Raw genomic sequence first — 12,418 nt, 5'->3', positions numbered from 1 at the left:
TTTTACTTGAAAAGTCATGGTCACACAAATAATCGCGATTACGATTTAATTGTGTTTTTTCCATTGAACATTAGAACATGAACACAAATTACATTTCTGTTTGCATTTTAGGCTTTGTAAACATAATTGCACAGGCAGATATGACAAATAACTTCAACATATTTAATAACTTCATACTTTCATATGTTTTTTGTTTTCTTAAATGAATGCCCTTCATCAATATCTATTCTTCATCTATTCTTCAATAGCCAATCTATAAGCTGTTCTAACCTCACGCGTTGTGAGCTTGCAAATATGCTATTTTTGGATATACAATATTTCTGCCTGACAGCAACAGTATGCTACTTGTGTGTCAGGTCTGTGGGGTGAGTCTATATGTCTAAAGATCACTTCACTTTCAGCCATTCTTTCAGCAGCTACTCAGTGAAAATGATATCATCAGACCATGAGGATTTCGAGAGGAAATTCTAGTCCAAAGTCAACTGTCATATCTTCTCCAAAGAGCCAGAGGCTCAGTGGATCCACAGTAGGATATGAATTGGCTGATATTGCATGTATATTGGCAGCATGAGTCAGTATGCTCACTCTGGAATGAGCTATGAAGCATGAATCATCCTCTTCTTCATCTCCCTTTATCAAATGTTCAAATCTATCTTGTTATCAGTTTAGGTTATAGAGCGTAGTAAATCATAGGGTTCTTATCATTGTTGGTGCAATGATTTTAATCTTTATTTAACCATGTTGTAGTAGAAGTAGAAGCTCATGGTCCATTTCACAGAGAAGGCAAATCCTCAGTGCAATGTTTTGAAAAGTGAAAGCCAGAAAGATTGTTATTCTGCATTTCATATTGCAGTACATGCTTCCATGCATGCATGGAAAGAATCTCTTCAGTCACACGAAAACCTTCGAACTTCTCATGACTAAATTGTTACGTTTTTGCTTGTTTTTAGTATTTTAAATGCATTAAAAGTAAAACAGACTCTTTTATGATTTGAGTGAGGTTTTGTGATGGCACAGGCCCATCCGTTCCAACTAAAACCATAGTAAAGCCAACTTATTTTAAGGCATTACTGCACCAATCAGAACTTTGAAGGGGATAGGCTTACTCACAGGGCTTTCCTGCTACAGTGGTGTTCTGCTAAAGGAAATGACTGCTCTGTTTAGCTTCCACTCGTCCTCGCCATGGACCACGTGAGCATGGAGGTGGCTGACCCATCCAGTCACATCATTGTCACATATAGAACAGCGAGGTGACAAAGTGGGCCACAACAAACCGTCGTGCAACAAAGTAATGAAGGCTTCACTCCTCCTGCCTCACACTGCAGTAGTCTCCTCTACAGTAGTAGTAAGCTAGCACCCACATGTGCTGTGTGTGTGTGTGTGTGTGTGTGTGTGTGTGTGTGTGTGTGTGTGTGTGTGTGTGTGTGTGTGTGTGTGTGTGTGTGTGTGTGTTTGTAGGGGGGGTGCATCTGTGAGTATGTCTATGTTTCTAATAGTGAGATTAGAGTATCATGTTAATATTTTAATTGCAGGCAGTACCAGGGCTTCTGTTGAGGCTTAACAGGGTGACAGATGAGCGCTAGGGGTGAACATGGGGTTGGCTGTCCTCTATGGGAATTAAGGGGACAGGGTTTGGTGAACGGATTATGCCACAGTTTTGGGTGCAGAGTGCCTAGCCGCAGGTTGCATACCAATGGCTGGTAGGGGACCTAAATAGTAGATAATTAAATTCTTGATATCACCTGTTAAGCTGCAATATAGAACTTATTCTAATGAATCAAACATTATTTTAACCAATCTGTGTGGTAGAGTATGTTAATACAATATAACTAGCACAACTCAGTGTGTGTGTGTGTGTGTGTGTGTGTGTGTGTGTGTGTGTGTGTGTGTGTGTGTGTGTGTGTGTGTGTGTGTGTGTGTGTGTGTGTGTGTGTGTGTGTGTGTGTGTGCGTGCGCTCCAGTAGACAGCTTTGACATCAAAACCACTAGGACGCCCTTGTCCAAGTTGTCTTGGACTGTCACCTACAACACTTAACGGTGTAATTCAGTTCTATCTATCTCAGAAAGATAGATAGATCCATTGATTTACAGCTATCTAACACACTAATGTGACCTCATTTCTGTAGCAGCACAATATAATGTACATACTATTTCTGTATTTCTTCCTCCTGAGTTCCACCACATACACATGCAACATGCATGGGTGAATACATGCATATGCAACGCATATACACACACAAGCCCGTGCGCATGCACACAGATGTGTCCTCAGGGCTTCTTTGCCTTCTGTTCTGTTTGTGTTTACGGAGAACATTTTGGAGGGATGATGAGAATCTGTTCTGGGGAGATTAATTCTGAAATCAGAAGTCATTCTTTGCCTCCCAGCATTAAAATCCTCTCCTAATCCACAGGATTATAGGTCATATTAATCTCTCATATTTCTGTACTCATTCATTCTTGGAGACATGAGAGAGGAAGAAAGAAAAAAAAGAGACTGGAAATTGGATAGCACAGATCAGCTTGGTCTGTAGTAATCAGACCAAAACAAAACTGTCTCATATGGACATGCAATTTGGGATCCCATTCGGTAAAAAAAAGAAAAGGAAAAATAAATGCAGAAGAGTCTTGAGAGATTAATGGACATGTGACACAGCTAAACATTCTCTCTAAGTTAAAGTGGCAGTGCCACAGTCCTATTTCCTCATAAATAATGATCATTGGGTATCATTGTTATATTATTCATTATTATAAAAATCGCTTTTGACTGCCAGGCTGCGGGGTGGGAGTGTCATATACTGTATTGCAGTGGTAGGCAATCTGCGGCCCGTGGGCCAGCACTGACCCACCAGCAATAATATCTGGCCCAGTAAATTATTTTGTAAATAATTTCTAATATCTAAATACATAAAGTAAATAATATCTAACATGTTCTCCCCGTGTCTCCTAGGGTAGTTAATACCCTCACAAAAACAGTAATCAAGGACACTATACCGCCCTTCCCCTCCCATGATGGAGGGGAAGGGAACTGGTTGGAATAACGTGTTCCTTCCACGCGCTACATCCTACCGGGGAAACTCCCCCCTGTCAGGTGACAAGTGACCTTGGCTCTCATGCATTGAAGGAGGCATGAGCTCGGCCCTAGGCTGGTGGGGGGAGTGTAGCGCCCAGGATCACTTAGAAAATTGTCACCAGGTGAAAAAAAAGGGTTACAAAATCGTGGGATATAAATAAATAAATATATAACTGACAGTCCCACATACTGTCGGTAGGTTATGGACAGTAATGGCTTTTTGCTTTGATGCATGTGTTTTGGTTTTAAAATGGAGAGTTGGACCTGTGGCTTACAGAGACTAAGACGAGTTGACCTGTTATCGAGTTTAATAAAATACCATTATTGGAGTAAATAAGACTCTGTCGTCTTTTAAAAGGGGGAGTTACGTCACAGCATGAAATTCAGTTTAATCAATGCCATAATCCAGTCCATAGTTATTGGCTGTTGAACGTAGCTTGTTTTCACCAAAAAGCAACAAAAAGCAGAGAAAATTTGATTTTTATAAATGCTATAATACTAAACGAAACCAGCTCCATTTTGTTGTGATCACATGATCTTTGGCTGTGCTCTTCATCATCATCATCATCATCATCGTGAGTGTAGTCGTCAATGGCAGTCAATGAGTTAAAGGGAATTATAAGGGGATAATATTAATAATTATTATTATTATTATAAATATTGTTAATAATAATAATAATACATTATTATTATTATACTAATTATTATTATGATGAATATTAACATTATTAATAATGAAACACACACACACACACACACACACACACACACACACACACACACACACACACACACACACACACACACACACACACACACACACACACACACACACACACACACACACACACACACACCCTGTTATAGATGGCTAGTAGCCTCCTTAAGTAAAATTAGATAGACAGCTGGGGTACCCTGGCCTGCATTACCAGGGTTATTGCGTAACCAGTCAAAGTACTTGGAGGCCAGTCTATGTTGTCTGTACAGAATGCAAGCTAGGACACACCAACGTGGGAGAGTCTGGGGATATTCATATATGGCCATATCTTGTCCAGAATGACATACAGACAACTTTATATACAGTACTAGACCGGTGGCCACTGGCCTGGCCTCAGTGACCACGGAAGTCGGAAACGATACAAGTTGGGTATTAACTAATATAAAAATGATCACCATTGCAAAACCATATTTGGGCTCGGCTGGTGATGTCACACCGTGATGGACATAAATATCCTTAAATATCCTTTATAGGACTCACTGCAGATTAACTAGGTGAGTAATGAGAGGGTATGAGAGATCTTACTTTTTGAACAGAGTATACTAACTAAAATGTCTTTTGGTACAGCAAAACCAAGGTCCCTAGTTACTGTCCTTGAAACTCAAGTTTTTAAGGAGGAGATCAGGAAAGAGCGAAAATGGTTGGCAATCCACAGAAATTTCACTGATGAATTAAGGAGGAAATTATGTGAGATTAAAGAGCCCCTGTCAAGTAAGGCCTCAGGGAAGGAGGACCCTAAATTCACTGGAGCCCCCAAATACACTGGAGCCCCCAAATACACTGGTGCCCCTAAAGGGGGTCACATAGAGCCTAGTCAGAAGTACACCCACAGAGTAGGATTAGGAGGAGGTCCCACGACAACAAGTCAGGAGATAGGATGGTTATCCAGCGCACCACTGATGGACTCAATCTCGGACCGCAGACTGAACTACCGTAGAAAGTGCACAGATGTCACCAGAATGATGGAGACCCCCGGCGCCTGGTGCCGCCTCCACGACTTCCATATCAGCCAGAAGAACGTGATGCGTTGGAAGTGACCACTCCGCTCATATTGACAGTGTTGTGCAACCTACTTAAAGAATGTAGGTCGCTAATTCAGCTAGCAGGGAATGGCAACATTGGCCAACATTGCCTGCAAGTTCTGATCTAATGTTCAAAGAACATTTTAAGGATGTTTATCATTTCAAATAATGATACATGGTGCATTCATATAGTGCCTTTATCCAAATCGCTTTACAATGTGCATTCACCCATTCACACACTGACGGCAGAGGTAACCATGCAAGGCACCAACCTCCTCATCGGGAGCAGTTAGGGGTTTCGTGTCTTGCTCAAGGACCCTTCAACACTAACACGAGGGGGGGGCTGGGAATCGAACCGGGAACCTTCCGATTCCTACGTGGACACACTGCCACATTATAGCATATGTCTACATATGTCTAAACAACATGCTATCTGCATTCTTAACATCTGTGGTCAAGAAAAAAGGAATCTAATGTATTAAATGATGAGGGATGAGGTGGAGTCTGAGGAGGTGATCTTCAGACTACGGCTGAAAACAATCTGCAGTTCTGACTGCAATGGGGAGTTTATTCCACAATTTGGGAGCCAGGAGGAAGAAGAGTCTAGGACGTGTGGAGCGTCGTCCAGGGTGTTTTAGGGAGGGCTCGGACAGCATTCCTGTGCTATAGCTGATCTAAGTGAGCGGGAAGGGAGGGTTGGACCATGTCTTTAAGGTACAGTATGGCAAGAAAGCAAGAATCAAGATCAAGAGGAGTTTATTTGTCACCCACTCGTACTGTATAGGTACATGCAGTGACATTTTGGTGGGACATGTTCCGTAAAGAATGTTTTAACACAATACAAGATAACAAGACTATAATACTAATACTAAAACTAATATTAATACTAATACTACCACCACCACTACTACTAGTGCTACTAATATGAATAATAATGATGACGATGATGATAACAAGGAATGTAATGAAATCAAATTTAAAAATGTAATAAGACAATTATAGTTAATATATATAAGATAAAAGTGAAGTTAAAAGTACAGGTAAAATACCTCTTATGGCAGGTATGATACAATCTCACATTGGGAAATGTGCAGAATAAGGAAAATATTTGCACAGAAGGCTTATACTGTATCAATTTCACTTGTCTGTTTCACATGTCTGTGTACAATTGTTCAAGAAATATTTTCAGCAGCGACTCAGGATTTTTACAGCTTGAATGTAGTTTTTTGTTGTTTTCATTTAGTTTTACTTTTTTGTTTAGCTTTTCAGTTTTTTAGTTTTTTGTCTTCCTCGTTTAGGGCTCTGACAGCTGTGGGGGAAAAAAAACATGAGCCCGGGGCTCAAGTTTATTTTCTGGATGTTATTAAGGCCTCCGGTTACAGTATGTTTTTATAGCGTGGCTATGCAGGACACTAGCTTATAGTCTATAAGAAGGTCATTCTGTGTGTCTGTCTCTAGCTAATAGCAAACCGACACGTGAATACCGCCACGATTTTTTTGTAATGATGCTTTATACTTTTTCAAATATTTAACTTTGATTGTATAATGGAAGTCAGTGGGGCTCGGATCATTTGGACCTGGAAAAGAACGTTCAAATAGCACTTTAAATGTGCTTCAATGTTCGTATGTGCTAGGAGCCTAGGATATACGAACGGTTCCTTCTCTTCTTTATGCTGCCAGAAGAAATGCTGTTGAATATATGTTAAATCCAGCGGACATCCTGTTCTCCCCAATACAGCTGCTAGAAGTATGGTCACTGCACTAATATGTTTACTAATACAAGGACAACTGCTTTTTTTTCTCAGTGAACAGTCTCAAACAATCTATAATCTATGACATACTATGGGCAAAAGGCAATACATATCACTATATCTACAAACTGAGCATTTAGAGTAATTAGTAATTACATTATAGTGTGTGTGTGTGTGTGTGTGTGTGTGTGTGTGTGTGTGTGTGTGTGTGTGTGTGTGTGTGTGTGTGTGTGTGTGTGTGTGTGTGTGTGTGTGTGTTTTCCTTTTTTTACAATTATTATTATTACTTTTTTATTACTACTATACTGTATGAGGAACCAACACAAAATAAGTTTACTCTTATGTACTTGTACACAAGATGTACTGTAACAATAAAGAAACCTTGAACCTTGACCATGTTGATTATGCTCATTGAACCCATGTCTCAACCAACCACCGCTCGGATAATGGGCACAATATGGTGGAATTTTTTTGGACTATTCTGGTTTTGGAGTAATGGGCTTACAGGACAATAATTGAGTGTTTTTAGCAATAATTTCTGCTAAAAACACTTAGAACGCTGTTCTAAGTGCTCATAGACATGCTTCACGTATCCAAGGGGGACTCAATTCAAACAACCACCTACAGTATGTGTACAGTACCCACAATACACCCCAGGAGATTCCCGCCTGCGCCCACCTGCTGCCCACCTGCTGCCGTGCTTGACTGTCTGAGGTGGTTGTGGTTAGTCTTACTTTTCCATTGTGAGCTGTGAGTTTCTCTGGCAAACAGGAGAAAAGCAAAAGACTGGACTTGGAGCTGTTCTTCGGCAGGGTCCATCAGAGAACCAACATCCCCTGGTTTTCATCAGCTGCAAGCTGGAGCCAAGAGAGGTCCGCTACTCTACGGTGGAGTAAGAAGCTCTGGCAATCAAGTGGGCCCTCGACTCATACAAGTATACCTCCTAGGGAGGGAATTCACTTTAAAGACTGATCACAAAGCCCTCCAGTGGATGAGAGACAGCAACGGCCGCTTCACAGTACAGCATAAAACCGGCAGGCTCAGTGTGACCTCAGACTACCTCTCTGTTTCAGTGAGAGCTCTGAAGGGGGGAGTATACGATGGCCACACATTGAGCCAACAACGCATGGTGTCCCTGACAGTTGCTGCTGGGTTGTTGCTGGAGGTGACTGGCTGGCCAATGAATGGGGGACCAGCTGCATTACATCTGCTTAAATGGACCTCAATGGAAACTATACTGTATAGGAATGACTGTCTGACGTGGTTGTGCCCTTTGGGGAAATTAACATACCGGTTAATTCACCTCTACAAACAAAACATGCAAAGACCAATCTTGTATGGTTTTAGTTTGTAACCCCTGACAGAATGACAAGCAGCTCTAGGAAGGGTGAAGTGTAGGAAAAGACAGATCAGTCCGTAAAGATCTTGCCTTTAGATCTGCACATGTTACTGACTGACTGGCTGGCTGACTGACTGACTGAAGTTACAGAATTGATCAGCTAGTTCGCCTCACAACAGACTAGCCAATCGCAGAGAAATTGTCTGTCCAAGCTATGGAATGCAGTCTATTCCCAGTTGGCCTAACACATAACTAGCCAATCACAGATCAATCATCCCTTCAAGCTATGGGGTGTAGTGAGCGGACCAAGCCCCCAGAACCACGGTAGAACAGTGAAGCGGTCAAGCCTGGTGGTCAAATCTGATATTGCAACACTTCCGCATTTTGCGCGTGCATCTGCCGTTTGTGCGCCTGCTCACGACGCGTCACGACCCATGGAACCAATGGAATGGACCCATGGAACCAATATGGAACCAATATTTCTTCCGGGTGCTTCAAAACGCCACTGAGCAATTTCATTGAAATGAATAGCTGGGGGTGGGGCAATCCGCCCTCTAGATATATCATAACTCTATGGAGCGGACACATGGACATTATCAACAAATAGCGACAGTGAGGGAAAAATGTGTTAACTGGTTAGTACTGTATACTGTTAGTACTGTATCCCACTGCAATATTGGCAACGGCCAATCAGAGGGCAGATGTGTTCGCCTATTAACCACCAGAGACTGTTGTTAAAATGTGCGAGGATGTCTTGCCTGCGTATTTTTTCTTTTCCATTGTGAGCTGCAAGTTTCTCTGGCAAACAGGAGAATAGTAACAATCATAATCTGTACAATGCGAATTCACCTCAACAACCAGGAAATGTGAAAGAAGTCAAGAGAATGTGGAATGTCTTGATCCTCGGTGTAATCCAATGTAAAAAGCAATTATTTTGCAGCTATTTTTGAATGAGCTGTTGGATGTGTCCACAGATATACTGTTTTTAACACTTAAATGTACAGTTTTTGGAAAACAAAACAAAACGGGATATAATAGTAATGACCATTATCTGGGAGGAAATAGGCCTGTGGTGTCATCTCGACACAAAATCATCAGATCCTGGTTGTCTTAAAATAAAGTGATAAAAATAAAGGTTATTATATGTAACAACAACTTTAATCAGTTTTTACAAAGTGCATCAAACAAAACTTGTTTCTCAAGAAATAATGTCTTATATCACCATGTCATTACACAATGACAGCTACAAAATAACTGTGTAACTTTTTCAATTAAGCAAAAGTTATTTTTGATATCATCTTTCACTGACAGACACAAAATAGTACAGTTTCTGACAACTTATTGTTGTGTTCTAAAATATCATCAGGCGCTAAGACCCTGCAGCATTCCTTTTAGAGCGGCACTTCCATATAGACAAACACTTAAAGCTAATTATGTAATTTTTTAGTAAATAAAATTATATTTTGTCCAACCTGTAAGGTAGAGTATGTTAATACAATATAACCTACACAATTGGTGTAGTTGTATTTGGTGCTCTTCTATTGAGACATTTAAATCCTGTGTCTACTCTACTGTAGGTTGGACACAACCTTTGACACGATCCTGTTTCTGGTTTGACACAAATTTTGACCTGAAGGTCAGAATTCAATTTCGCCCCAGAGCAAGCAGGCAGGCTCTATTAGCTCAATGGTAAACATTTCAGGAGACCTGGGTTCAAATCCGTGCTAGAACAGGAAAGTATGCAGTGCCAATTTAAATTAAGCAATACTAATGTATGGGTGACCAGTATTAGCAATACCTTGGATCAACCATGTAAGATGACTATGCCACTCTCTTTAACCCATTAAGACCTGAGGCCGATTCTACAAATGCCTTCAAAATCAGTAGTTCTCAAACTATTTCGTAATTCAAAATTATTCAAAAATGTAAAACACTCATGAATAGCAGATGTACAAGCTCGCAGCGCGCTGACGTGCTGTGAGCTTGTATATCTGCTATTTTTGAATGGCTAACGCTAAAATCTAAAACGGTTTTAATGGGTCAAAGGGAGAGACCCAAAATCAGAATTAAACATTTTGTTCAACCGTTCTAACCTAAATCCCCACACGCGAGGCTGTGGCCGGTTTACAGTAGGCTTGTCCTACATGACTTAGATGACATAATGATCTTTATACTGTAAATCCTTCACCTCATGTCCTCACTTAATCCTCTGGCATCAACGATCTGCCTCCATCGGGACCTTTCTTGTGCTGCATGTTGTGCCTCGCACAACATGCAAGGTTCATGTAAGGTTCTCCTGAAGCTCAGCTGTCACGGTTCGTCGCCAGGTGGTTTTGGGTCGACCTTGACTCCTTTTCCCTGCTGGGGTTCATCTCACTGCAACCTTTGGGATTCGATCCTGGGCCATTCGGAGCACATGTCCCAGCCATCGTAGACGGCGCTGTTTGATTTCTGACACAACACTGGAGCACCTGGTCATCCTGTGCAGCTCTTTATTTGAGATCTTCTCAGGCCAGAAGATGCGGCAGATTTTACGGAGGCATCCATTGTGGAAGGCATTGGTCTTTTTCATGTCAAGTGTCACACGCCAGCATTCTGAGCCATACATCAGCACTGATTTTACATTACTGTTGTACAGTCGGACCTTCGTTTTTAGGCTGTACTGCTTCGACTTCCAGATAGGATGGAGCCTTGCAAAAACACAGTGAGCCTTCCCTAGTCTTGCTCTGATGTCATTTTTTGTTGCGTTGTCCTTGCTGACAAGACTTTCCAGGTAGGTGAACTCGCGGGTTTCCCCATTCACAATGATTGGTGCATCTGGAGTGGCATTAATGCACATCACTTGTGTTTTGGAGCCATTGATGTTCAACCCTATTTGTTTTGCATACTGGTTAAGTCTGTCAGTTTTCTCCTGCAGATGGATATATTTGGAGGAGAGAACAGCAAGGTCATCAGCAAAGTCTAAGTCTTCGAGTTGGGAGAAAAAAGTCCTTGGTTTATCGGCCGTTGTCTTCCTCATCACCCAGTCGATGGCCATCAGGAAGAGAATGGGGGACATGGTGCACCCCTGCCGCACACCAGACTCTACGTTGAAGCACTCAGATGGTTTTCCATTGACAATGACACTGCATTCAAAGTGACGGTAGAACAACCCCATCAGCGAGACCATTTTTGGAATGGAATTCCATATGCTCTTGCAATCTTCCATAGGGTGTCACGATGCAGGCTGTCAAAGGCTTTCCGAAAGTCTATGAAATTGATGTGCAGTGGGGCGTTCCATTCTACACACTGCTCGAGGATGTTCTTCAGAGCAAAGATCTGGTCTGTGCAGCCCCTCTCTCTCCTGAATCCTGCTTGCCTCACGTACGAAAGTATCTAACAAAAACGATGTCAGCGAAACTAAAAAAAAAAAAAAAAAATAGTCATTTTCTGGTTTTACACAGACAAAGAAAATGTGTTTGGCTTTTGAGACTCAACTTATCGTACAGTACTTCATAAAGTGCTGGCCTCTGCAAAGGTAATAATCTCACGACAAAGAGTCCTGATTTGTTTTCATCAGTTAATAAACAACAACTCGGTCGGAAAATTTGCAGTGTTGCCTCTATTGATAGTACAATGGAGAGAGACAGGAAACAAGGAGAGAGCTTAGGGGGGTGACAAGTAGCAAATTGTAAGTGAGTGAGTCAAACCAATTAACATAGGTCTGCATCTATATATACAGTCACGTGCAACGTTTTTGGGGATTCAAAAACGTCCAGTTTCAACGCTTTTTGTGCTTTGCAGAAATGTACAGTGACAACACTTTCTCTGGCGACCAGGCTGCATTCATAAGATTGATATTCTATAGTAAGGAACATGAGTGGATGGCTAAGAAAAATAGATAGAGCAGAGAAACTGATCCTGTAAAGGGGAAAACATATTCTGTTTCCTTGTCAATGCTAACAGCATTGTCTCTGCTGTCTTTACCGTCTCCTTCTCGCCCCCTGTGGAAGCCAAACATCTGCTGTCACCTGTCAATCAAGGCCTGACTGACAGTGACCTTGCTGGGCCTTGTTAGAAATAATTTAAATTGACCTTGCATTTTCAAGTTGCTTCCACTGCTGGTTTCCTTGGCAATTGCCTTGTAAAAGAGGTGCCATGCCAAATAAAATGGGATTGATCAGCCCTCAGAAAAGTTGATTTATCGGGGTGGAGTCTCCAATGTACGACAGGAGAATTACTAAGAGGATTTTTCTGCTCAGTTGCACAACTGATTCAAGCTAAAGAATGACATGATAGCAATTATCTGTTCATTTAAGTCTCTCATTTAGCAGCAAATAACTTGGAACCAATCTAATCTTGATCATAGTACAGTATATATGGTTAGTTTGACTGGACAAATGCTCTTCTGAATGACATAGAAACAGACACTATTCCTCAGATTGGACACGTGGCACTTGAGAATTTTACATTAGAGTC

This window comes from Gymnoscopelus microlampas, assembly GCF_963454915.1.
Source record: "Gymnoscopelus microlampas genome assembly, chromosome: 12".
NCBI lineage: Eukaryota > Metazoa > Chordata > Actinopteri > Myctophiformes > Myctophidae > Gymnoscopelus > Gymnoscopelus microlampas.
Note: the sequence above shows the minus strand (reverse complement) of the source record.